The sequence below is a fragment of the Loxodonta africana genome, chromosome 22 (genome assembly GCF_030014295.1).
Source record: "Loxodonta africana isolate mLoxAfr1 chromosome 22, mLoxAfr1.hap2, whole genome shotgun sequence".
Classification (NCBI taxonomy): Eukaryota; Metazoa; Chordata; class Mammalia; order Proboscidea; family Elephantidae; genus Loxodonta; species Loxodonta africana.
In genome coordinates, this window is record NC_087363.1 from 39780792 (window position 1) to 39806744 (window position 25953).

General features: G+C 37.6%; 1 protein-coding gene across 3 annotated transcripts in view; it reads right to left on the minus strand.

Annotated features, from left to right (window-relative positions):
* The window catches only part of PPARG (peroxisome proliferator activated receptor gamma), a 153024-nt gene that overhangs the window by 124522 nt on the left and 2549 nt on the right, over positions 1-25953 (minus strand). For all 3 annotated transcript variants that reach the window (XM_023547899.2, XM_023547898.2, XM_023547897.2), the window contains exon 2: positions 4450-4526. The gene's annotated coding sequence lies outside the window, so the exon portion shown is untranslated. The remainder of the gene's footprint in view (positions 1-4449; positions 4527-25953) is intronic.

The window sequence follows — 25953 nt, forward strand, 5'->3', positions numbered from 1 at the left end:
ATCATGGCTTGAGAACACTGCATTTAAATTATTACTCAGGAATCTCTTATCAAGCCCCTCCCCTCCCCGTGCATTTTGTAGTTTAACAAGCTATGAATTCATAGTCTATCACAAAAGTTAAGTTTTTCTTTCAGGCATAACTTTTAGGAAGCAACCCTCTACGTCTTAAAGCTAGTGACCCTAGTTCTTGAGTAAATATAGTGCCTGTTGTAATTGATTTATACATTTTTTTCCAGAAAATATGTAGTCAGACGCAGCTAGGTTTTAAAGTATTCTTTTTGAGTGGGAAGAGAACTTAGAAATCATTGATGACAATCCTTAATTTTATAGACAAGCACTTTGAGAGTCTGATAGCAATGTATTTACTTTCTCAAATACTACTTAGACATATAAAGACATGTATGTATCTGGATTAAGAATTAGAAGGCAACATGTAGTAATCAAAATAGTCTGAATAGGATGTTAAGATTATAGGTAATGTTTTTCTTTAAAATGATCTTTATTCTTCGGATTACATTGCCTATTTAATATTTAAAACACTGTGTTGTAGTTAAAAGCTCCAATCTATATTTCACATCATAAAAGTAGGTTAAAATGTATACATGGTAACAAGAATTGGAAGAAAATATGCAGAAGTAACAATAGTCGTTTTTGTGTTAAGAAGATTGTGATTTTTTTATTGCCAAAAAATTTTCAAGTTTTATTACTTTTCAGTAATAAAAGCGTTTTCAATTAACGTAAAATGAAACAAATCCAACGACCAAAATCTCCGAAACAAAAGTAATTTATGCTAGTTCCTAACGTTATTTCTAAACGTTCCACCTACCTGGCCTTTAAGGTTTTAAAAGCAAACACTATCTATATTCTAACCCTGAAGGCCTGAACTCATACGTAGCAGTATAGCTAGGCACTGAGAGCTTATTTACAGAGGGCAGGACTGAACTTTGCATGTGAACACATACAGAAAATGATAAAGATCATTGTGTCGTATTAGTAATTTACAGAATTGTGATTCGCTCCACCCAGTACACCTATAATTGAATTCCTCGGTCATAAAATCATTGGGACCAAACAAGTTCAGATATCTTTTATCTAAAGCCCTTTTTCTCCCTTACGATCAGTTAACATATTTCTTGTGTGTAGCTTTTCTTCTTTTTTTATAGATTCATTTGTCTTAGTTTTGAATTAACTCCATAAGCAGCTCTCCCAGTCACCCCAGCTACAGTGTTTCCTATATACCAAGTTTTTTTACTTGCACAATTTATGATATGGGAGCCATATAAACTGCCAGTTGGTAAATGAAGTCCAAGGAATCAAGTCTACACTAAAAAAAAAAAAAGTTCCTAAGGATAAATGCCCCCAAGCAAAGATTCTCCTCATAGCTTGCACCCTGGCAAAGACGTAGAACTGAACTACTGAAGACTTTTGTTATTTCTTATTTCTCTTAAAGTGTGTAAGCTAGTGTCGCTCACTAAAGGGACTGAGCAGGCAAGAGAGTTGCCAGCAAAGAAAACTCCAGGGTCGAATTCCAAATACTTAACATTTCGTTTTTCATGCCAAAATGCTTGAACGCAGACCCAACACTCATTTTCAGATGTCAAAGTACATACCTACCCCTTGCTTTGTTTTTCAAGAGTTTGGTCCTTCAATTTTTAATGACTTTAGGCCATTCTAAAGTCAAACTGATTTTCTAAACATACCTAATGCTGTCATTGATTTTCTTTAAGAATCAAAGTTCCCTTAGTACTACCTGAATTCACTGAGTTCTCAGACATTTTACCTAAAAACAATATGACCTCTAGTCTCACCATTCAAATATAAGACTTTCTACTCTGTCCTATAGGGTCACTATGAGTTGAAATCAACTCGATGGCAATGGGTAATTTTAAGTTCTTGTTCAGACGTAGTCTTGGGCAATGAAGATCGGTGCAGCAAAAGATTATTAATAAGAACTTTCACAGGAGTCCCTGGGTGGCACATAGAGTTAAGTACTCAGCTACTAACAGAAAGGTTGGCAGTTGGAATCTACCTAGAGGTGCTCTGAAAAAAAGCCCTGGTGATTTACTTCCAAAAGATCACAACCATTGAAATCCCTATGGAGCATAGTTCTACTCAGCACACACGGGGTTGCCATGAGTCAAAATCGACTTGGTGGCAACTGGCTTTAGTACTTTCACAGTTCTGGTTTGATCATATTAGACTCTGACTAAAAACTTTGGTAAGAGGTGGATCCCGAGGAGACAGAGCCTTGTGGAGCTTTTCCAGGTCTTCTAGCAGGTTGGAAATAACTGGCTGAAGCACTAAGTAGAGACCAAACTTGTGCAGCTAGGGATGGTAGTAGGTATGCAGAGGGTCAAGAAAAACAGCTCTGATTAAAAGAATGCCCCTGCCTCTCTCTAGTCTTGTAACATTTGCAAATAAACAGAAATTCACTCTGTAAACTAGTGAAAATCTAATAATTCAATGTGACTTTTTAACCTTTTCTTTGGCAACAATTGAGGCTTAAAGAAGAGCTCCAAAGATAGGAGAGAGAGATCCCAGATACCCTTCCCCCAGCCTCCTGTACTCTTAACATCTTGCAGCCATAGTACAATTGTCAAAATAAGACATTAACATTGGTACAATGCTAATAACCAAACTACTTTTTTGGGATTTCACCAGTTTCCATTCATGTCCCTTTTCAACTCCAGGATCCCACATTGTATTTAGTTGCCCTGTCTCCTTAGTCTTAATCTTATTTGTCTTTTAGGTCCTTGACACTTTTGAAGAGTACTGTTCAGGTATTTTGTGGAATGTCTCTCTACAATTTAGGTTTGTCTGATGCTTAGGTTGAGGTTATATATTTTGGAGAAGGATACTACAGAAATGGCGCGTCTTTCGTAAACCCAAAGCCCACTGCCGTCGAATCGATTTTGACTCATAGCGACCCTATAGGACAGAGTAGAACTGCCCTGTAGAGTTTCCAAGGAGCACCTGGTGGATTCAAACTGCTGACCTCTTGGTTAACAGCCGTAGCACTTAACTACTACGCCACCAGGGTTTCCTCAGAGCATTGTAGCAGGGGATAAATGAGGTCAATACGTCTTCTGTCAATCTTGACCACCTGGTTAAAGGTAGTGTGGTTTCTGCGAGGATTCGTCACTGCCAAGCTACTATTTATCCCTTTGTAGTTAACAAATGTTTTGGGGGAGATACTTCAAGATTATACAAATATCCTGTTTCTCCTTAAACTCGTCCACCAATTTTAACATTCATGGGTGGATCTTGCCCACAGCAATGATTGCTCCAGTTGTGATTTCTCACTGCACTCCTTCCCTTTACACTCATTCACTGGAATATCCTTCTGTAAGGAAAAGGACTCCTTCTCCTTCCATTTATTGGTTCAGCCATTTTCTTACAACAGTTTGGACTCCTGTATATTTAAGTATTTTGGGGTTTATAGTCTAATACTATAGGGATTTTACTGCTCATATCATTTTAGGTTTGGCCATTAGGAGCTCCTACAGGTTGACCCTTGTGTCTCTTTTGACATGCCCATCCTTTCTTCTCAGCACATTCTTATTTCCTGGCACCACCAGATGCTCCAGGCTCATGTTTTCCTTGACCTCGCCTTCTTCAAGGACCTCTGATTCCTTTTAATAGAAAATGGTATTTGGAAAGCAGGATCTGGTTTGCTACTGGATTGTAACTGCTACTAGGTCCTCTCAGCAGACAGAGCTAAGATATGTATACACATACTAACCATGTATATACACACATGTCTATATTAATTTCTTTACCTCTCTGACAATTCTTCTTTCCACACTGTAGAATTTCGTTCATCTGCAGATCTCAGGAAAATGGGCCACCCTGTGACTTTTGAAATTAGTAAACTACATAAAACTTTAGTGACTTACTACCCTTCCCCCAATGGTGGACTTCCCAGAACTTTAACTGGAGCTCCTGAAGTTACAACACAACCTAGTCTTCTACCAGTAAGTTAGTACCAGGAAGGATGTCATTTTAATGCAGGGTACTAGCTATAGCTCAGCAGTTCTTTCTCCTAGAATGGAGAATGTCTGGCATATATAAAGCTACTTTCTCCTTTGTGACCAAATTAAAAAAAATAATAATAATTACAAATACCATAGCAATAAAAAATAATGTACTTATAACTATTATCTGGGTAGAAAAATAAAAGGAATGTAAAAGAATTATTAGAGATTTCTTTTTAAAGATTTAAGCTATTTCCCAAATTCTAGGTCATTTTCCTATCTTTGTTTTGTCTTAGGCAAATATGTTATGTAGATGTCTTCAAATGCCTGGTAAATTATATACTAGAAAGTATTCAGATAGTCAAAATAAAAACTATCCAAGAAATTATACAATAAGATGCTGTACAGAATTTGTATGTTCTCTTAAAAGGATACTTACACAAATTCAGAATAATAAATTCTGATTTTTGCCTACCGTTTAAGGGAGACTCTTGATTGAGAAAATGGCCTTCTGGTTGTGTATCTGTGGTTTACAGCTGGCTTCTTTCAAATCTGAACAATTAAAGAGAAACAAGATTTTAATATACACGAATATTCAAAATTCTTGGACAATCTATGCTGCCAAAAGGTACATGTACAAATGCATTTTATTTTCTCCGTTAGATTTCATTCTGAGTGTTTGCTGTCTCTGAGCCCACCTACAATAATTCGCATTCTGTAAAGGTAACCAACAGACAATCAAATGACTCATCGTAAATCCTGCAGGGCTGGAGAATCATAATATTATTTCACAAAACAGACACATATTGTATTCTTTTCACCAACTTTCCTAGTCCTGTCACTGATCATGAGTCAAGGTCCTTTGTTCTCATCCATCTTTTATGTCAAGTCAATAATGCCACATTATTGCATAAACTTAGAAACTAGACTCTAAAGGGATTAATAAGGAGCCCCGGTGGCACAGCAGTTAAAAGCGATCGACTGCTAACCAAAAGGTCGGTAGTTTGAAACCACCAACAGCTCTGCAGGAGAAAGATGTGGCAGTCTACTTCTATAAAGCTTACAGCCTCGGAAACCCTATGAGGCAGTTCTACTCTGTCCTATAGGGTCACTGTGAGTCAAGATCAACAGGACGGCAACAGGTTTTGGGCTTAGATGCAACACACCCCATTTGGAGCAGATTTTTAAAAGGGAAGACCAAAGAGCAGATTGCCTAAGTAAATGTGTCTAGGTCTTAGAACTGACATCCTTGGCCCTTATGAAGGGCCGGGGATCCTAGAACAGGTCTACATTCTATAAAGACAAAACATCATCTAGTGCCAACAGACTTATCTTCAGGGATTTACTAATTCCAACATCCAGGCAAGAACATTCTGTACAGTAAACATACAAAAATATCTAATTTTTTATCTTTTTAATTCTGCACCTTTCAATTTAGATTAAAAAAAAATAAACTGTCCTATTATCTGATACATGATATAAAATTTTTTTATTTTATTACCTGATACACGATATAAAAGTAGCAGACCACCAAGGATGTCTTTCCATTTTTAAATTTCTAATACATAAGAATAAAAATTACAGCAAATGTATTTTGTTTGTGAATTTGTTTCTCTAGCATTGTTCAATACTTCAGCTTGAAATCTGAAAATCTCTTTAGATTCAATGTCAATCACAGCACTAAAATTTTTGCTTTTAGCGTGGGGCATGTTCTTCCATACGAAATAGCTAATTTGCCATTTTTTTGTGTTTCCTGGCTATGATCGTTGGCCTGTCCCACAGCAATTTACATAAACACTCTCACTTGTTAGTCAAAAATGAAAAAAGCATCCATACCAAAACTCTAGACAATATATTATGTGTATAATATATGAGAAATAACTTTGCTCATACTGGATTGCCATTTTGACTTTTTATATTCACGGCATCTACAAAAAAGGGCTTAAATACGTGAAAATAAAAGGGAAAATACTAATAAAGAAAATCTTGAACTAAATATCTGAAAATTTCGAGACTGTTGATTCTAAGTTAAGATTAGGTTACAATGGATTTCCTTGATACTCCTCCCAATTTCCCTTTGAATATGAATTCATAAAGAAATGGACAGGAAGAAAGTAAAGACAAAAACCTGACAAAAAACAAAGAGAAAAATCTCAGCCCCACTATAAATAAAATGCTCATTAACAAATTCAGCAGTATATGAAAAGAATAAACAATCACAGTTAAATTGATCTCAGAAAGGCAAAGAAGATTTAGTATCAGGAAATCTGTTAAAATAACGTATCACAGCACTACGCAAAATTTTAAAGGGATCATATAATTATCTCAAAAAATGCAAACAGCAAGGAAAAAAAACCCCTCCATAAAATTCAACATCCATTCTTGACAATATTTTTTAAAAATAAACTGAGAAACAAAAGATCTTTCTTTAATAACAATAGTTGTATAGAATTTACAACCAATACCATCTTAACTGTGAAATACTATAGAACTTCCTGACATGTGTTCTATAGATAACTAGTTCCTTAAGATTCCCTGAAAGAAAAGGTTCTATTATAAAATGTGTGCATATATCATTCATATTTGGAAATTAATAAAGTACATTAGCATTGTATTTACTCTGGAAGCCCTAAAACTAAAAGAAAAATTACCATAAACAACTTGCATAACTGTTTAGCCCAATAGTTCTCAAACTTATTTGAATCCTTGTTTCTTCACTTCCTATTATTTACTCTTCAATCCACTTTACTGTGATTTTTCATCCCCACCTTTCTACTGAAACTCAAGGAAAAGTTACAAGCTGTCTCCTTCTTGCTAAGTCCATTAGTCTTCTCTTGATTTTCATTGTATATATCCAGTGGTATGCTGGTAAATGTTTAACAGCTGCCTCTCCTGGAAAGGAGGTGGAGGAGAACTACTCTGATTTGTAGCAATTGCCAATTTCTGTGGTGTAAATACTCCCACCATGACTGATTTCAACATGATGCCTCTGAGCACAGTGTTGGGAAGAGATGCCACAGTAACAGAAGACATTATACATTACTTCCACCATAAAGACACAACTGACATGAATAACCTCAACAGCGTAAAACAACAAGTCCTTTGGCTTGGGTATCTACGACCTTTTTATTTAATATAATTTATTTAATTGTAAGCCTATATAATTAAATTTTTAATAGTGAATTTGTTTAACAATTGACTCACAGAAATCCTGAAGAATTTACAACTAAAACGCAATAAAAAAACAAATTCTGAAAACGTAACAATTGGCCCTCATGAGCTGGTATGAGATGGCTCCAGCACACCCATCTCTGCCTCTGCAGCATTTCACATTTTGTCCATCCTCTCTTGAAACTTTCTCCTCCCTTAGCCACATGGAAACCAAAACCGATCAGTTGGCTGTGGAGTTGGCTCTATCTCATAGAGTTACTGAATATAAATTAAAGATGTGTGATCTAATTTACCTCGTCACGAGTAACAAGAATAGTTACTTTCAAGTTGTGTACTACTTACATGACCCAAAAACCCAAACCCATTGCCATCGAGTCAATTCTGACTCATAGCAACCCTACAGGACAGAGCAGAACTTCCACATAAGGTTTCTAAGGCTGTAAATCTTTCTGGAAGCAGACTGCTACATCTTTCTCCCACACAGCAGCCAGTGGGTTCCAACTGTTGATCTTTTAGTTAGCAGTCGAGTGCTAAACCAACCACTTGAGCCACCAAGGCTCCGTACTTACAAGACCTATAAACTGATTTTTGGTGAACTAGAACAGCTACAAATTTAGAGCTAAGCCATTGTTACACCTGAATCCAGTTACACTTGTGTAGATCTGATTGTTAAATGTGGAATAGCAGTGGTTGCGGTGAGGTATAGGCATCTTGTTCTCATTCCCTGGGAAGTTAAATACTGGAAAGTCAGGTTCTTGTTAAAGATTGCAAGACAAGGTGGCTGAGTTCAGATTGCCTGGATTCAAATCCTAGTTTTATCACCTGGCAGGTTACTTTAGCTCTCTGCACCTGTTTCTTCATCTGCAAAACAGAGATAACAGTGTATACCTTATATGGCTGTTGGAAGAACAAAATGAGATAATATATGTAGTCTACTTAAAATAGAGCCTGATACAAAATAAGCACTCAATAAACTATTACTATCAATAAATAAATGGCTTTTTTGGTGCTTGAAATAACTAAGGAATAGCCCTTTAGAAGGACAATTAAATCATATATGGGCACTTCTAAGGATTTAAACTGTGGAGTAGACTAATGGGTAGATTGAATGGAAAGAAAGCATTCTCTAAACAAGAAATAGGATGGTTACATTTGTAAGTCAATTATAAACTAAATTATTCCAGTAGAGTAATATTACTTCAAAGAAGTCACAGTAGATAATTAGGATTAGAAAGTAGGGTAAGACCGTAGATTTGAAACATTAAAACAACTATTATTTAACAATGTTCTAGGCACTAAGAATACAGAATGAACAAAACAGACAAAAATTCAAGATCTTGTGTAACTGCATATGATGTTGTTTTGCGCTGTTGAGTCGATTCTGACTCATAGCAACCCTGTGTGACAGAGAAGAACTATCCCATATGGTCTCCTAGGCTGAAATCTTTGTGGGAGCAGATTGCCAGGTCTTTTCTCCTGTGGAGGGGCTGGTGGGTTCGAACCACCTATCTTTCGGTCAGCAGCTGAGCACTTAACCTTAGTGTCACCAGGGCTCCTTGTAGCCACATATAAACCAAAAAACTCACTGACATCAAGTCAATTAGATTCCAACTCATAGAGACCCTACAGAACAGAGTAGAACTGCCGCATACGGTTTCCAAGCCTGTAATCGTTATGGAAGCAAACTGCCACATGTCTCTCCAACGGACCAGCTGGTGGCTTTGAACCACTGACCTTCTGGTTAGCAGCCAAGTGCTTACACACTACTCCACCCAGCCTCCTTATAACTTTATAGAGGAGGGTGTAATAAAGAATTGGAGTCCCTCAGTGGTGCAAATGGTTACCTTGCTCCACCCCTAAGTGGAAAGTTGAAGGTTTGAGTCCACCCAGAGGCTCGTTGGAATAAAGGCCTGGTGATCTCCTTCTGAAAAATCAGCCACTGAAAACCCTATGGGCCACACATGAGGGATCAGCATGCGTTGACGTGGACTCGTCAGCAACTTTTTTTTTTTTTTAAACACTGAATATATCTGCAGTATTTTTTTTATGGAAAAAAGAAGCTATAAAACTAAGGACAAGTAGGAGTTACCTCAACAAGCTAATATGTTCTACTGTGGTTTATAAGTCAAGGTTTATTAACCCTCTCTTCCCAATGTGAGGATTAGTGATTCAAGGTTTTTTTTTAATCAATCAAAACCTGTTTATAAGTGATAAACAGTTTTGTCTCAGAAAGAGCAATATAAGCATTTTGTCTGCATTAAATTCAGAATACAAATATCACTACTTAATCATTTGATTAGTAGATAAAAATGTATTTCATTTCCATATTATAGTTAGAGAAAATTGTGTCCCCCAAAAATGTGTGTCTACTTGGCTAGTCCATGATTCTCAGTATTGTATGATTGCCCACCATTTTGTCATCTGATGTGATTTTCCTATGTGTTGTATATCCTACCTCCATGATGTTAATGAGGTGGGATTAGTGGCAGTTGTTAATGAGGCAGGACTCAATCTACAAGATTAGGTTGTATCTTAAGTCAATCTCTTTTGAGATATAAAAGACAGAATTGAGCAGAAAGACATGGGGACCTCATACCACCAAGAAACAAGGGCCAGGAGAATAGTGCGTCCTTTGGACCCAGCGTCCCTGCTCTGAGACGCTCTTGATCTGGGAAGATTGATAAGGGCCTTCCCCCAGAGCCAACAGAGAGAGAAAGCCTTTCCCTGGAGCTGGTACCCTGAATTCTGATTTCTAGCCTCCTAGACTGTGAGATAATAAATTTCTCTTTGTTAAAGCCATCCACTTGTGGTATTTCTGTTATAGCAGCACTAGATAACTAAGACAGAGATCTAGCCAAAGAGAAATGTTAAAATTGGGAAACAGAGAGGGAAAGGAAGAGAGCCATCAGAGGGACAGAAACAGAGAAAGGAAGAAAGTGACAGTATATAGGAAACATGGGAAGTGAAAAAAGGGAGGGAGACGGAGTAAGAATCAGAGCTAGAACAACAACGGAGGGAAGGGGCAGAGGGGAGGAAAGTAGAGGGGAAGGAAGGTAGGAAATGAGAAGCTCAGAAATCCTGGTATCGCATATTTAAGCTCAGCTATTTTTATTCACTTAAAAAAAAACTTTTTTTTATTCACTTTGGACATAAATATCAGACACTGTCACCATTGATATTTTAAATATTGTTCAGAAATTAAGAAGCTACCAAAATTATTTAGCCAAAAAACTTTCACATTAGTAATTACATATAAATGCCACCTTAAGTAAACTATCTTTGCTTTTCTTTAAAGCCACATTTACCCAGCTCCTGTGCCTGTGCACCTACTGATTCCAATTTAAAATGCTTTGTCCACCATCAGCCCACATTCATTCAACAACATTCAACAAGTATTTATTGAGCACCTACTATATAGCAAGTACTGTCAAAATTTTACACGGATTTTTAATGAATAGTTTTTTTTTTTAATACGCTGTTTTGTGGAAACCCTGGTGGTGGTGTGGTTTAAGAGCTACGGCTGCTAACCAAAAAGTTGGCAGTTTGAATCCACCAGGCACTCCTTGGAAACCCTATGGAGCAGTTCTACTCTGTCCTATAGGGTCGCTATGAGTTGGAATCAACTCAGTGGCAACAAGTTTGGTTACATGCTGTTTGAATAATATACAATGAAAATGGGCTATTTTAATAAAATATTCTACCAGGCTTGATGCAGAACGAATGGAAGCCTCCTAATAAAACCAGGAATCTAAAAGCAGCCTGGCGAAAAAGGTTGGATATACTGAATGAATACTGTAGTTAACCTTTTTCTTCATCTGATAACATGAGCACTAAAATAATCCCTCTGAAAGTAATGCCCCATATTTGAGTTAAATACACTCTAGAATTTCCCCAAAATACAGTGAGCATAGAACTCTTACAGGAGTCTAAATCCACCAGATTCTCTAAAGGGCAATTAATCTGTGATCATTCTAGCTGCTAACTGTTGACAATAACACTTGATTAAGTTCTGAATAACTAAGTCAAATAGCTTTGAGTAAGTTTTTTGAAATTCCACTCACACCAAAATGGCATTCCAGACACCCCCAAATGGGTAGTCACGCTTGTCCTTGTTCAACCACAACATTACATCACAGGAAAAAGAACAAATGATTTAAAGATCAGCAGCGTGATTGTGATTTACGTAACTCACTTCTGCAGAAATCTGTATTACTCGTGAAAAATATCACGTGAAAGAGGAAGTGACTTCAAATATTAAAATTGGAATAAATGACAGCTTAGGAGGCATTACAGTTAGTACTTCTTTAAAAAAGTACGGGGGAAGCAATTGCACAGATCTGTTTAAAATCCAATTTGCATTCAAATTTAGGCAAGTACATGTTCTGATGAAAATGGCCAGAAACTTGTGATATGTCGGTGTTCTGATACAGTTATTTATGAAAGAAATATGTTCCACTAAGTTAATATTACAGAATAGGGAACCATAGCAGCTTGGAGTTGGAAGGGACTTAATAAGTCACCTAGTTCATTTCTTCTTGACAGATGGTCCTTCAGGCTCTGCATGAATATCTCCAATGACAAAGCACTAACTTTTTCAAAGAGCACCCTTTCCCATTGTTGGACAGCTATAGTTATTAGAAGTTCATTGCTCCCTTTAACTCCTAGTAATGCTATGACAGAAAAGGACTGTCTACTAGACAGTAAGCCCCTTGGGACGGGCCCAATCTGTCTTGTTTACTGCTACAGTCCTCGCAGACACAGTATGTGGCACATAGTAGGTACTTCTTAAAAAAAAATAAAATAAATGACTGCCCCACTAAGCCCAGTCCATTTATCCTTTAGGGCAGTGGTTCTCTAACTCTGGGGTGAAGGATAGTTTTTCCTTTTCTTTTCAATCTATTGTGGACACCTTTATAAAATACAAAATCATGTACTTCAGTGTTATAGCAATATAAAAGTTTTTAAATGCTTGTTCACAAATCTGTGCTTACCTTGTGCCAAACCAGTAACTAAGAGCTTGTGGACAGCATCAATCTATAGACCAGATGTTGAATATCTCACTGCTTTAGAGCACCTCTCACATCTGCCCTTCCTCTTCATTCCAACAAGCCCTCCTCACGTCATGGCCAGATTTTGCAAAAGCCTCCTAACTGCTTTCCCTGCACACTGCTGTTAAGCTGCTGTTGGGCCCAACTCATGGGAACCCACGCACAATGGAACAAAATGCTGCCCAGTCCCACACCATTCCCATAATAGGTTGCAGATCAGACCATTCTGATCCATAAGGTTTTCACTGGCTGATTTTCAGACGTAGATCGCCAGGCCTTTTTTCCTAGTCCGTCTTAGTCTAGAAGCTCCGCTGAAACCTGTTCAGCATCACAGCAACGTGCAAGCCCCATGGACAGATGGGTGGCGACTGTGCATGAGGTATACAGTCCAGGAATCAAACCTGGGTCTTCCCTGCATACTTATGGCAAATTCATCTTCTGATTAAATCATTTCACTCCTCTTCCTAAGACCTGGACTCTCCCCATGGCTAATAGGATAAAACCTATACTTCTTTGCCTGCCCTCTAGACCCTTTACATTTTATTTAGAATTGACATTTCCAACCATATTTCTCACTACTCACATGTACAATCCACTTCAAACACAAGTCAAAAAAGTGTCCTCCAACGCCATGCTTATTATCTGTTCTAGGCTTTATTTTCTTACACTGGAAATTCTTCTCTTTCCTCCTAGGCTATCTCAGTTCCTGAACTTTTTTTTTTTTAATTTTAGCTATTTTATTTGTCAAATGGATAATTCTTTTTTTAATTGTTGTTAAAGATATACACAGCAAAAATATACCAATTTAACAATTCCTACGTATGGAATACAGTCACATTGATCACATTCTTCAAATTGTGCAGCGATTCTCACCTTCCTTTTCCGACTTGTTCCCTGCATTGGGATAAAATCACTTCGCCCTATGCTTCCTATGTAATCTTTATCAGTTTGATTCCATATAGGTAGTTCTTTAAGAGAGCATAGTGCTCACAGCAAACATCTTTTACTAGTTAACCCAGACTGTTGTTTGGTTTAAAGATAAGGGAATATTTTCATTTCAGGTTTCAAGGCTAAAGATTATCTCAGAGCAACAGTTTTGGGGGTTCATCCAGCCTCAGTGGCTCCAGAAAGTCTGGAGTCCCTGAGAATTTTAAATTCTGTTCTACATTTTTTCCCCTTTTGATCATGATTCTTCTACAGACTCTTTGAACAAAACAGTCAGTAATGGTAACTGGGCACCATCCAGTTCTTCTGGTCTCCTGGCAAAGGAGGCAGTTGTTCATGGAGGCAATTAGCTATGCATTCCATTTCCTCTTCTATTCCTGACTCTTCTTGCTCTATTACTCTAGGTGAAAACAGACTAACTGTTGTACCTTGAACGGCTGATTATAAATTTTTAAGGCCCCAGACACTACGCAATGAACTAGGAGGTAGCAGAGAAGCACCAAAAATGATATTAGGACAATTAAATTGGGATGTCCCATGAAACCATGACCTTAAACCTCCAAACCAAGAACCAAATCCATGAGGTGTTTTGTTATACATAAGCAGCCCCAGCAGCTACTCTTTTTTTTGTTGTTGTTGTTGTTATTGCTATAGAAGAAGATATCTATCACACTGCATTTGTCACTTCAACCTATTACAGGTGTACAATTTAGTGACGTCAGGTACACTAATAGGCTGTGTATCCATTACCCTTAATCAACACAATTTTTCCATTAACAGAAACTCAGTGTTCTATAAGCAATAACTTTCGTCTTTCCACCTCCCTCTCCCTCACCTGGTAATCACTAATAAACTTTGGTCTTGATACATTTGCCTGTTCTTATCTTTTTATGTAAGTGAGGTCGTACAATATTTGTCCTTTTGTGATTGGCTGATCTCACTCAGCATAATGTCTTCAAGGTCCATCCTTGCTGCAGCATGGATCAGGACTTCATTTCTCTTTCTGGCTGAGTAGTTTTCCATGGTATGTATGTACCACATTTTGTTTATCCATTCATCTGTCGATGGGCATTTGGCTGTGATGAACATGGGTGCACATGTCTCTTTGCATCACTGTTTTCAAGTCCCTTAGGTATATTCCTAGCAGTGGAATTGCTAGTCAATCCCTGAGCTTTTTAAAAATTGCGGTAAAAATCACGTAACATAAAATGAACCACTTTAAAGTATACAATTGAGTAACATTTAGCACATTCATAATGTTTTGCAGCCATCATCCCCATCTAGTTTTGAAATATTTCATCACCCAAATGAAACCCTGCAACCATTAAGCAGTCACTACTTCTTTCCTCTCCCTCCCAACCCTTGGCAACAACTAATCTACTTTGTCTCTGTGAATTTACCTATTCTGGCTATTTCATATAAATGGAGTCATACTTTGATTCCCTTCTGTTCCTTTTCTATATGCTTTTGTTTTTTTTCCTTCAAGTTACCCCGTCAATCCCTAAACTTTTGAAGTCTAGTTCAGTTCTCACCTCCTCTACTAGGCTTTTCTTGGCTATATACTTCACTCCACACTGATCTCACCCTTCTCTGAATTTTATGGCATTCATTTTCTGCCTTACTTATTTTAGCTCTTACTTATATACTGCTTTGAACTGTTCACATACTGCTTTGAACTGCTAGTTAACTGTTCCAATGTTATACCTTTTTGATTTATGTAGAGTATAAACTCCTAGTTGTAGGTGCTTTAACCTGTCCTATAGGGTCGCTATGAGTCAGAATTGACTCGACGGCAGTGGGTTTTGGTTTTTTAACCTGTTACAGTGGAGTTGACTCTGACTCATAGTGACCCCATGTGTGTCAGAGTATAACTGTGGTCCATAGAGTTTTCAGTGGCTGATTTTTTTGGAAGTAGATCGCCAGGTCTTTCTTCCCAGGTGCCTCTGGGTAGGCTCGAACTGCCAACCTTTTGGTTAGCAGCTGAGCGTGGTAACCATTTGCACCACCCAGGGACTCTGTAGGAGTTTTAATGTCTCCCCTTAATGCCTACAGCCTACTTGAACATGTGTGCAATTTACTGGGTCAGTGATATATGAATGAATAATAAATTGAGGAATAAAATGATGCCTGGATAATCAATGAGAGAAAGTTTCAAACTTGCTTTATATCCTTCCTTCTATCCTGCTCATCCTGCTCTATCTTCCCTACCATTTTACTTACCTCTGTTGCTGCTTATGTCTAATTGGGTACTTCTTTGGTCTAGTAAGAGATGAACAGGTGTGGCAGTAGGAGGATAATGGCAGGTTGCCCAAGGGTGGAGTGGATGCAACTTCCCTGCATTGATCTTTCACTAATAGATTCCTACCTTCGTTCTACATCCACAGATGAGGTCCCATCAAGAAGAGTGGGTGTACAGGGATGTCACAGGCCATATCAAAAAGGCTCATTCATTTGCTTTGCTTTTATATGTAAATCAATTTCTTTGCCTGTTATTTTGATTCAAAGTTGTTTAGAAAACGCCTACCTATCTTGCAAAAGGAGATTAGCTGTTAAATGATTACAATGGTAATTACTGTGATCACATATGAAATGGCTGAGTGGTGCGATTATTTTATGTATAACACACAAAGAATAGGTCAAAACTTGTTAATGTTCTATGTAAAACCTTTGAAAGGGAACCAGTTTTATTTTCTTCGTGAGTAATAAGTCTAAATAACATTTTGTATTGTACATCATTATAAACTTTTCCCCAGCTGAAGTACTAACAGAATTGGTTACAGTCGCCATTGGAAGCCTCCAAACAAGAATGTAAAACAGTGCTCAGGCCCTTAGGCCACTGAAAACCTGTTCTTCTGACCAGAACAACTAAAAGATCAGCCATAGAATGCCGAAGTCTATAATTAACATTTTTTTCCCTTTCATATTCCATTTTACCTACTTTGGAATAACTGAATGGAAATCTCTTCTGCCATTAGTTTCATATTACTAAGTACCACTAAAAATGTTACATGAACTAGAAATCGACATTTTAAAGGGCAGTTTAGGGAATTCCCTGAGAATGTGGAGAATAGTAGCACTGATAATCTCATACAAGTGATATTGAAAAAGCACAGATTTGTTCTCAAAATCAAGCCAATTTAAATGTATTTATTAAGTATTTATCAAGCACACAGTCCCTGTGCAATAGGCTGTAAATTGGGGAAGGTATGCAGTGCATATACATAAGAAAAATAAGAATACACAATTCCTGAGCCCTGGTGGCAAGTGGTTAAAAAGTTTGGCTGCTAACCAAAAGGCTGGCAGTTCAATCCACCAACCACTCCTTGGAAATCCTATGTGGCACTTCTACTCTGTCCTATAGGGTCGTTATGAATCAGAATTGACTTGACAGCAACAGGTAAAATGGGTAATTATGATTTACTTAGGCTAAGATTAAAACTGGCTTGCATTTAGCCAGTTTTAATTTGCATCAATTGGTCTCAACCCACCTGGAGCAAAGGAGAATGAAGAACACCAAAGTCACAAGGTAATTATGAGCCCATGAGACAGAAAGGGCCACATAAACCAGAAACTACATTAGCCTGAGACCAGAAGAACTAGATGGTGCCCAGCTTTGGGTTATTACCGTTTTGTTTTACATTTTTGCTTGGTGTAATTTTTTTTTTTTTTTGTAAATAAAGTTATAAACTACATTTACTCGGATAACACTTAAATTATCCAGTACGAGAACATCTGTAACATAAATAATCCCTTTGCAAAGTGAACAGTCTCACCTTGCCATTTGGACGTTCAAGAATAATACCACCTTATTAAAAAGGAATGCATCCTTCAGTAATACCTTTGTTAATGGGATAGAAATAATATAATATGTATACATAATACATAACATATATTATAACCTAAAATAACATAATAAGTTCTAGGAATGACGTTCGAGGACACTGATTTTGCCCCTACCCCACGCCCGACTCACAGATCTCACGAGTCCCTGCTGGCCTATCAATCACGCCACGTCCTAGCACTGGCCATTGCTATCACCTCCTCAGAGACACCGCCTCTCCCAGTGAAAAACTTTCTTGTTAAGATAACAATAACCACAAGCTCCAGGAGGGATGGAATTTGTCTGTCTGGTTCACTGCTTTATCCTATTACCTAAAACAGGGCTTGGCACAAAGTAGAAGTTAAGTAGGTATTTGTTGAATAAGTAAACCTCCATTTGAAAAGGAGCTTTGTTCTCAGGCAATTTGTTCTTTGTATCGTTGTATCCAGTTTAATTGAATAGCCACACATTCTAAAAGCTGAATTTTGGTAGGTGAAGTTCACCTTGGCCTATATTAAGGAACAAGGAGCCCTGGTGGTGCACTGGTTAAGCATTTGGCTGCTAGCCAAAATGCTGGTGGTGTGAACCTACCAGCTGCTCTGTAGAAGAAAGATGTGGCAATCTGCTCCTATAAAGATCACAACCTTGGAAACCCTATGGGACAGTTCTACTCTGTCCCACAGAGCCACTGTAAGTCAGAATCAACCAAACGGCCATGGGTTAATTAAGGGGCACCAGAAACCAGTGAGGCAGAGAGAAGAAATATAGTATCACTGACACGAAACTTATAAAAAGCTTTAAAATTTGTTTATTTAAGACAAAAGTCATTCTAAGACATCAGGCTGACAAAAGTTTCTCCAAAGAAGTCCCAAAGAAAATGACAAAAAAAAAAAGTATAACATGTAATCTGGGTCAAAGACTAAATCACTTAATTCTCCCGTTTGGAATGTCTTGAACAATCCAATAGAGAAGAGGAAAAATTAGTTAATTCAAATGTTATTTCTCTCTCTGTATATATGTGTGTATATATATATATGCATATTCATATGTGTGTGTGTGTATATACACATATATATTTAAATGTTACAATGTCTAAACGAAATCTGGGAGACCTCTACTCATTTGCTATTTTAAACCTCTTGGTATTTTTAAAATTACTTCACAAATTATGTCCAGGCCTCATAATGACCATTTGTAATAGAAGTTTACCTTGACATACTGCTGCATCAGCTGCTATTCACGATTACAAGTTCAATATCTTGTCAGGAGTTAGAAAACCAAATAACTGTATCATGAGGTTATTCCATTTTAGGAAAAAAAAAAACCATAATAGAATACCAATTTTTTTTTTTTTTAAGAAAAAGCTTAAACAAGGGTGGTTTTGAAAGTAAATAACTCAGAAAACTGTTTTTTAAAAACTCTGTTTGCCAGTGTTTGCCAAAGATCAAAGAGATCACGGACCCAAAGAAATCAACAAAACCAAACCTTGTATGGCTGAGAACATGAAGGGGGCTCCCACAGAGAGAGGGTTGTTGGTTTTTTTTTTTTTTTTTCATCTCAAATACGGACTGATCAAGCAAGGAGTACAGGAAAGCCCAATGTATCAAACAAAATTCAGATGTAACAAAAAAGATTTCATGGACTGCCTTACAATGTCTTCAATGCCACTAAAAGGAATAAAATAGCTAGAGGAGTCTCTATGTCTAATTTACCCTGCCTGGGTCTTTTACTAGCCAGGCTCACAGACGCACTAAACAGAAGAAAAACTAAAAACTATGCTTTACAAGTCATATGTTACTGGCTAAACTTTGGAAAACAAAGAACATGCTAAAAACAAATAAAAAGCTGTCCATAACCTCACTATGTTAATATAACTCATATTATTTTTGCATACTCCCTTCCAGGCTTTTTCATATACATATGTTTTTATACGGTTGCAATCAACAGTGCTATCAATAGTCTTTCTTTGCGAGTAGAGGTGTCTCAGTGGTAGAATTCTCCCTATCCACCTGGGTTTGACTTTCTGCCAAGGTACCTCAAATGCAGACACCACACCTGACTGAGACAGACTAAGAAGAAGGACCAACTTTACTGCAGCTAGTAAGTGTCACTATTCTTATTCTAATTTTTACTTTTTTTTTTCAGAGTGGCTAGTAGTTTTCTAAACTGTCCTTGATAGCAACTGTGTAATATTCTACCCGTGATTGCTATAGGGTCCCTATGAGTCAGAATTGACTCGATGGCAACGGGTTTGGTTTTTGGTTTTATAATGCTTCTACGAAAATCTTTGTGTATATGGATTTTCCTGCATCCCTCCTTTGGAAAAAGTCCTAGAAGTGGGATTATAACATTGGAATACCCATTACCCAATTGCTTCCTAACCAAAAAAACCAAACTTATTGCCGTAGAGTCAATGCCAACTTATAGTGACCCTATAGGCCAGGGTACTACTGCCCCATAAGGTTTCCAAAGGATGTAATTTTTCTGGAGCAGACTGCCACATCTTTCTTCCACAGAGCGGCTAATAAGTTCAAATGGTCGACTTTTATGTTAGCAGCCAAACGCTTTAACCATTGTGCACCACAGCTCCTTAATTGCTTTCTAAGTGGCCTAAATTAATTCATAGTGACAATTACTTCAACTCTTAAATCACAGAATCATAGAATAGAATAAAATAAAACAATCATTAAAAATCATTAGAAAGGGCATGTTTTCCACTAGTGTTAAACTGGTATTGAGGTTCGCAAATCTGTATCTGTTTCACATGAACCAGTTCTCTATAGCCGCACCAACCTCCATGATCTTAAAAAAATCAGTCTTTAAAGATGCTGTCTTTGAACTTGGAAATTTAGGATTCCGAGAAACCATTCTAAGGTAAGAACCAGTGAAGCCTGAACTAAGAAGCAAGCCAGCTAGCCTCTCTCGACACCAGCTTATTGACAACAACACTGAGCTTCTCTAAGTAATAAAATGTCAAGGCAATGGGGATAATTTTAAAGGATGATTCCAAGAGATTCTACGAATGGGGAAAAATATGGCAAAGAACTGAACCATGAGCAAAGGCAAGGCCTACTAAAAATAATCCAAACTAAGTGCGTTGACAAAAGGGCTTCAAGCCATCAGATGGAATGCAGGAATCATCTTGGACTAGTGGTTCTCAAACAGCATACATGAGAATTACCCAGGTAGGGGGCCTGATAAAACACAGATGGCTGGGTGCCACCCCCAGAGTTTCTGACTGAGGTGGTCCGGGGTGGGGCCCAAGAATTTGCATTTCTAACAAGTTCACAGATGATGCTGGTTGGGGACCACACTTTGAGAACCACTGCCTTAGACCATTACTTTATTCTTTTTTAAACACTTACTGAATGCCTACTAAGCACTGTGCTATATGCAGGAGAGGGAAACCATGGTGGTGTAGTGCTTAAGAGCTATGGCTCCTAACCAAAAGGGTGGCAGTTCAAAATCCACCAGGGGCTCCTTGGAAACCCTATGGGGCATGTCTACTCTGTCCTATAGGGTCGCTATGAGTTGAAATCAACTTGACAGTGATGGGTTTGGTTTTGGTATATGCTGGAGAACTAAAAAAAAAAAAAAACAACAAACCCATTGCCGTCCAGTCGATTCTGACTCATGAGATGCTGGAGAAACAAGGATGAATAAAACTCAGTATCTGCCTTAGAAAGACCAATCATCTACATATTTGTAGACATTGTGCTGTTCTAGTCCTAAAAGCCAACAAATCTGGGGCTTGATGAAAGTGAAGTTCAAAAATATACTATACTGCCTTAAATAAAACCAGGATGCTTCTAATTAATTCCAAATGCTTTAGGGAAGCATGTAGTAACCCTGTATTGGCAAATGCCTGGGTATTTTCTTCACTCTTGTATATTATGCTGACATATGCAAGTAATTTATTGAAGTATCTACATCATTTATACATACATCACTCACATGTTTGTTCTTATCCACGAACTCAATCCACCATAGATAAAGCAAGAGAACTTATACATGTCCTTTTCCACATGTAATCGAAAAGTTGCTTACCCAGGTAATTACCAACCAACAAAAAGAGCATTTAGTAAGGTAAGACTTTGGGATTCTCTGCCCTAGATTCACAGATTTTAGCCAGATTGTGTAAAAAGTGAACAACAAATAAGCATTCTCCTTAGTCAGAAGGCAAGGAGGTGGCCCATACCCAACTGTTACCACCTTTTAGTTGATTTACCCAAATAATGAGCTTGCTTTTCAGGTGACTGCTAAGTTTCTGTTTCTAACAGGGATACACTGGCTTGCCATAACTACTTTCAGTAAAGATAAATACATAAAGCATGTAGGAATTTTTCTAATCTGTGCATCTGCCAACGAAGTAAGCATTATTGATAACTCTTCAGCATTTTATTTTTTTTCCTGACATGACTGAAAGTCCTCTGTCATTTCAATCTCTTAGGAAGCTAATTAAAAAGTCTGGAAGTGGTAAAAGCGTGAAGAGACTAGGTACTTCCTCTAACATCACAGAAAAAATAAAGGCCCCCTGAAGAGTTAATATTGAGATATTTCATTACCTTAACCAACTCCTGGCTCATAACCCTATCTTTGATAACACTTCCTAGGTACACTGATATGTGGGAATAACAACTTGTTTTCTACAAGGGCAAAATTGGTTCCAGAAAGAATTAAATGTTGTGTTGATTTTTTTTGGGGGGGGGGCTACTCTCATACTTTTAAAAAACTGTTTTATTGTGGTATACATATGAAGAACATTTGTCAGTTAACATTTTTTACATGTACAATTTGGTAACATTAATTACATTTCATCCTGATGTCCAACCATTACCACTAACTGTTTCCAAATTGTTCCACCGGCATGAACAGAAACTCAGTGCGTGTTGATTTTTTAAGAGAGAAAATAAAAACAGTACATCTTTCTCTGTCACTACTGTGACGAAGTGGTTAAGTGCTCGGCCGCTAGCCAAAAGGTTGGTGATTCGAACCCACCAGCTGCTCCAAGGGAGAAAGCCGTGGCAGTCTGCTTCCAAGATCACAGCCTTCCAAACCCCACCGAGCAGTTCTACTCTGTCCTATAGAGTCGCTATGAGTTGGAATCGACTACAGGGCACACAACAAAAACACTGCTCCAAATGTTTATTTTCCTATTTTGTTTCATGAGGCTGGCGTTTGGGGAAACTGGGGCACGCATCGCCTTAATTCCTCCTCTCCTGATCGGCTCCCTCAAGCACCAAGCACATTCTCTATTTCTTAAAGGTCTTGTTCTTAGTAGCCGGGAAACTAGAAACTAACTTGCAAATTGTTGCTGATGGTGAGTGCTGCTGAGAATATTGGCATTTTGAAAGTGAACTCTAAGCCTTCAAAGGACACAGATATTTTGAGGGGTGGAATGACAGCCAGTGGGGTAGGGCCCAGGTTGAGGAGTTCTTTCCAGCACTTGACTGCATTCAGGCTGCCCACTCCCCTCACAATACAGGGAAATGCATTCTTTACACAGGTAGGGTAAAAGAGGGTCCTCTTTCTATTTACTTTCTCAGATTCTCTCTTGAAGCGATTTACAGAGCCAGGAAGATTAACAGCACTTGGAGCAATGGTAGAATTTAAAGCTATTCTCAAATTCTATGATGTCACCGACGATCAGGATAAATTCTTAGAAACCAACCTTATATTTCAAGAAGCTGCACAGTAACGATGCAACCTGCTGGCTGTAGGCGTTGAGCATACACAGATCTGTTAAACACTCCTACTCAGGGTATTTCCCTACTGCTCCACCTCCCTTAGAGCTACCTTTTCCTTATCTGTGGTAAACTGTGAAGGACTTCAAACCCCAGGCTTACGCTAATCAGAACTCTGCTCAGAAGGTCAGAGAATGTGTCTCAGTCAGTCTTATTCACGTGTTATAATTACCCCGGATGAGTCCACATATTAAAGTGGTTGGGTTTTTGTTTAATAGTGAATTGGTTAACACTAGCAATGAATTTATTTTCTAAATTCCGTGAAGCAGGCTAAAAATCTTTTCTACACTGATACTGAATCAAATTGCCACTGAACCAAACCATTATGTGATCTAGTTGAAATCCTGACTGGAATGTTTAAAATCTCTATTTTAATTGATTCACGTTGCCTGACTCGGTGACTTCATTCTTTTCCTTTATGTCTGAGAAACTGCAGTAGAGAAAGAAAACTCACTACACTCTGTTCCACATAGATTTTCCGGTTAAAATTGGCCTGGTCATAGCTGAAGGTACTGCAATGACTCTGAGACAGCCAAGGGATTCTATTAAGAGAGTGGAAGTCCATGCTGCTTTCCTCTCCCAAAGGGTCAGGGGACACTCACTCTCCCTACAAGCACTGGCTTAAGTCTTTCTTTGGTAGCAGTGATGGCTCAGTGGTAGAATTCTCCCCTTCCATGTGCGAGACCTGGGTTTGATTCCCAAACAATGTACCTCAAGTACAGCGACCACCCATGACTAGGACAGACTAGGAAGTAGGGCCAACTTGACCACAGCTAACAACAACATAAGCCTGTCTTTGCTCTCTACTTTCACATCATTTCAGTTATGTCTCTCCTTGGGCTTTGAATAGCTCCATATTCCTGTGAACAGAGTGGTCTGTCAACACACTGCACAATTCAGGCCTGGGTAGGGTAGACACAGTTGCTCATCCTCCCCCACCAGCCGTAACTCTGCAGGCAGAAGCCTTCTCTCACCCCATGTGACTAGCTCTTCCAGATTCCCAAAGCGCCACTAGGTATAGGTCGCCTGTTGGACACCTTCAGTCCAAGTTTCTTGTTTTCTTGCACAGGAGATACTTCACCATAAAATGTATTATTTAGCAATGCATAACGAGAATTTAAAATTTGAATGAGGCGCAGTTAATTATACACTTTTCCAATTACTTCCTACTAGTACATTGGTGAGTTATTAGGAGGCATGTTAACTTTTCAAGCCACTGAAAGACGATTTGATTATTGCTCTTAAAAAAAGACCTAATCTTAAGGACAAGCACCAGTCACTATTTTGTCTTTCAGGCTACAATGCTGAACTGTCCTCTGATCGGAAGGTGTAAACAGGCCTCATTAGAAAACAAGCTTGCTGCTGGGTAACACACATTCAGTACTTGCAGGGTGAACCATAAGAATATGTAAAGAATAAAACTTTATCAAATAAAAACTCAGTTTGTGTCTTTTTGACGCATTAGACATACAATATCAACCCAAGAGGATCTACACTACGTCTATGTAGGACTCACGAAGACAATAAAAATAATTGTTAGACTGATTCTTTGTCAAAAGTCATCAAGGAATAGGAAATACAATTTTAAATTAAATAATGATGTAATATTCTCAGATATTTTATAAGTTGATCATGACACGGCAATGTCAAAATTAGTACTCCAGTGAACTATTAACATTTGTTAAGAGTTAGCGATGATAGAAGGCTCTATAAAATAGTAACTTAATTAAATCAGGGCCTATGTCATATCATTTAAGATAAAACAAGTTTGCTGATAAAGTCTTAAAATCATACAAAAAAAAAAAAAAAGCAATGGAAAAATAACAGCGTTAATTTTCCTATTTCACAGATGAGGAAATTACAAGTTAGAGGGGATAAGTGACTTGTTCCAGCGAGACAGCGGGGAAACAAGAATAATTAGAACAGTAGAAAATGTAAGCATTCATACTCTCAATTAAATACCTCATATTAAAATAGCGATGTGCATTTACAGTTGAAGAGAAACATTAAGCATACATAAACCTGTTTTCTAAAATAAAAAATAATTTAAATATATAATATCATCAGTGATAGTTTTTCTCTTAACAACTATAAAAAAGTTTCCCAAAACACAGCCTATTGTATTTGGGCCAATTCCCTTCCAAATACCTCCTTAAGTATTTTGGGTAAATAAAAATTAAAAATGACATTTTTATTAAATTACAACTTTAAAACATATACCGTATACCTCCCTCAAATTTCCCTCTGGGTTGTGAGAAAGAGTAAATAAATCTATAGGAAGATTTCCAATAATCTTCAATCCAAAATTCTGATCTCGTACACTCTTAAACTAACTGAAGTATTATATCCTGGAGCTATCTACGCATGCAAAGTGGTTATTCACAGATCTTATTGTACTTTTGTGGAGTCATTCGATCTGTTTCAAAGCAACCAGGTAAGCAACTAAAATGATTGCCCTTCTTGTTGCTTTGAGTTGGGCCTTAAGAGTGAAAACAAGGAACGGCTTTAGGGATCAACTATCTTCATGTGGAGATCTGCTAGGAAAAATAAGAATAGCAAGTCAGAACTTCAGTTTAATCATTTTTAAAAGGGGGCATCTGTTTACACTTATATACGAGTGACTTACAGTCCTCTTGATTTGTGTTTAAAAAATTACCTCACAACTAATACTTATTTAGTGGAATCGTCAGAGAAAAACTTCTAGTACGTTCGCCACACAGTATGACAGATATTTCCAAGTTTAAGTAACAATGAATTCAGCAGATAAATTAGAAGGACCAGACTTTTCTGTCCTATCCTTTGGGCATATATAGATTTTGTGAAAGAAGTACGGGCCGGGACGTATAAAACGTTTGGAAAGTATTATTTTAACATTTTTTTCTACTTCATGAAAATCCTGTTATTTCAAATATAATGGCAAAACTAAATGAAATGTTTGCATCATCAATACTTCTATAAGCTTTCACAGTAGCCCCTTTCACACAGCTTTGACACACGTAATTGATTATCTTGGAATTAAGGTTAGCGGCAAACATCCTTATCTTCAGAGAATTATGGAAGAGAGAAAATAAGTATTTGTATCCATATAACTTGCTGATAAAAAAGTGGTTAGCTGTAATCACAAATGTATTTCTAACTCCAAGTCCTAAAGTCACATTTTTTTCTCCTATAGAAATTTTAAATGTCTTAGAAATTTGTAAACACTGATTTTTTTTAAAAAAAGTAATTTATTATTTTTAAAAAGTAGTTCT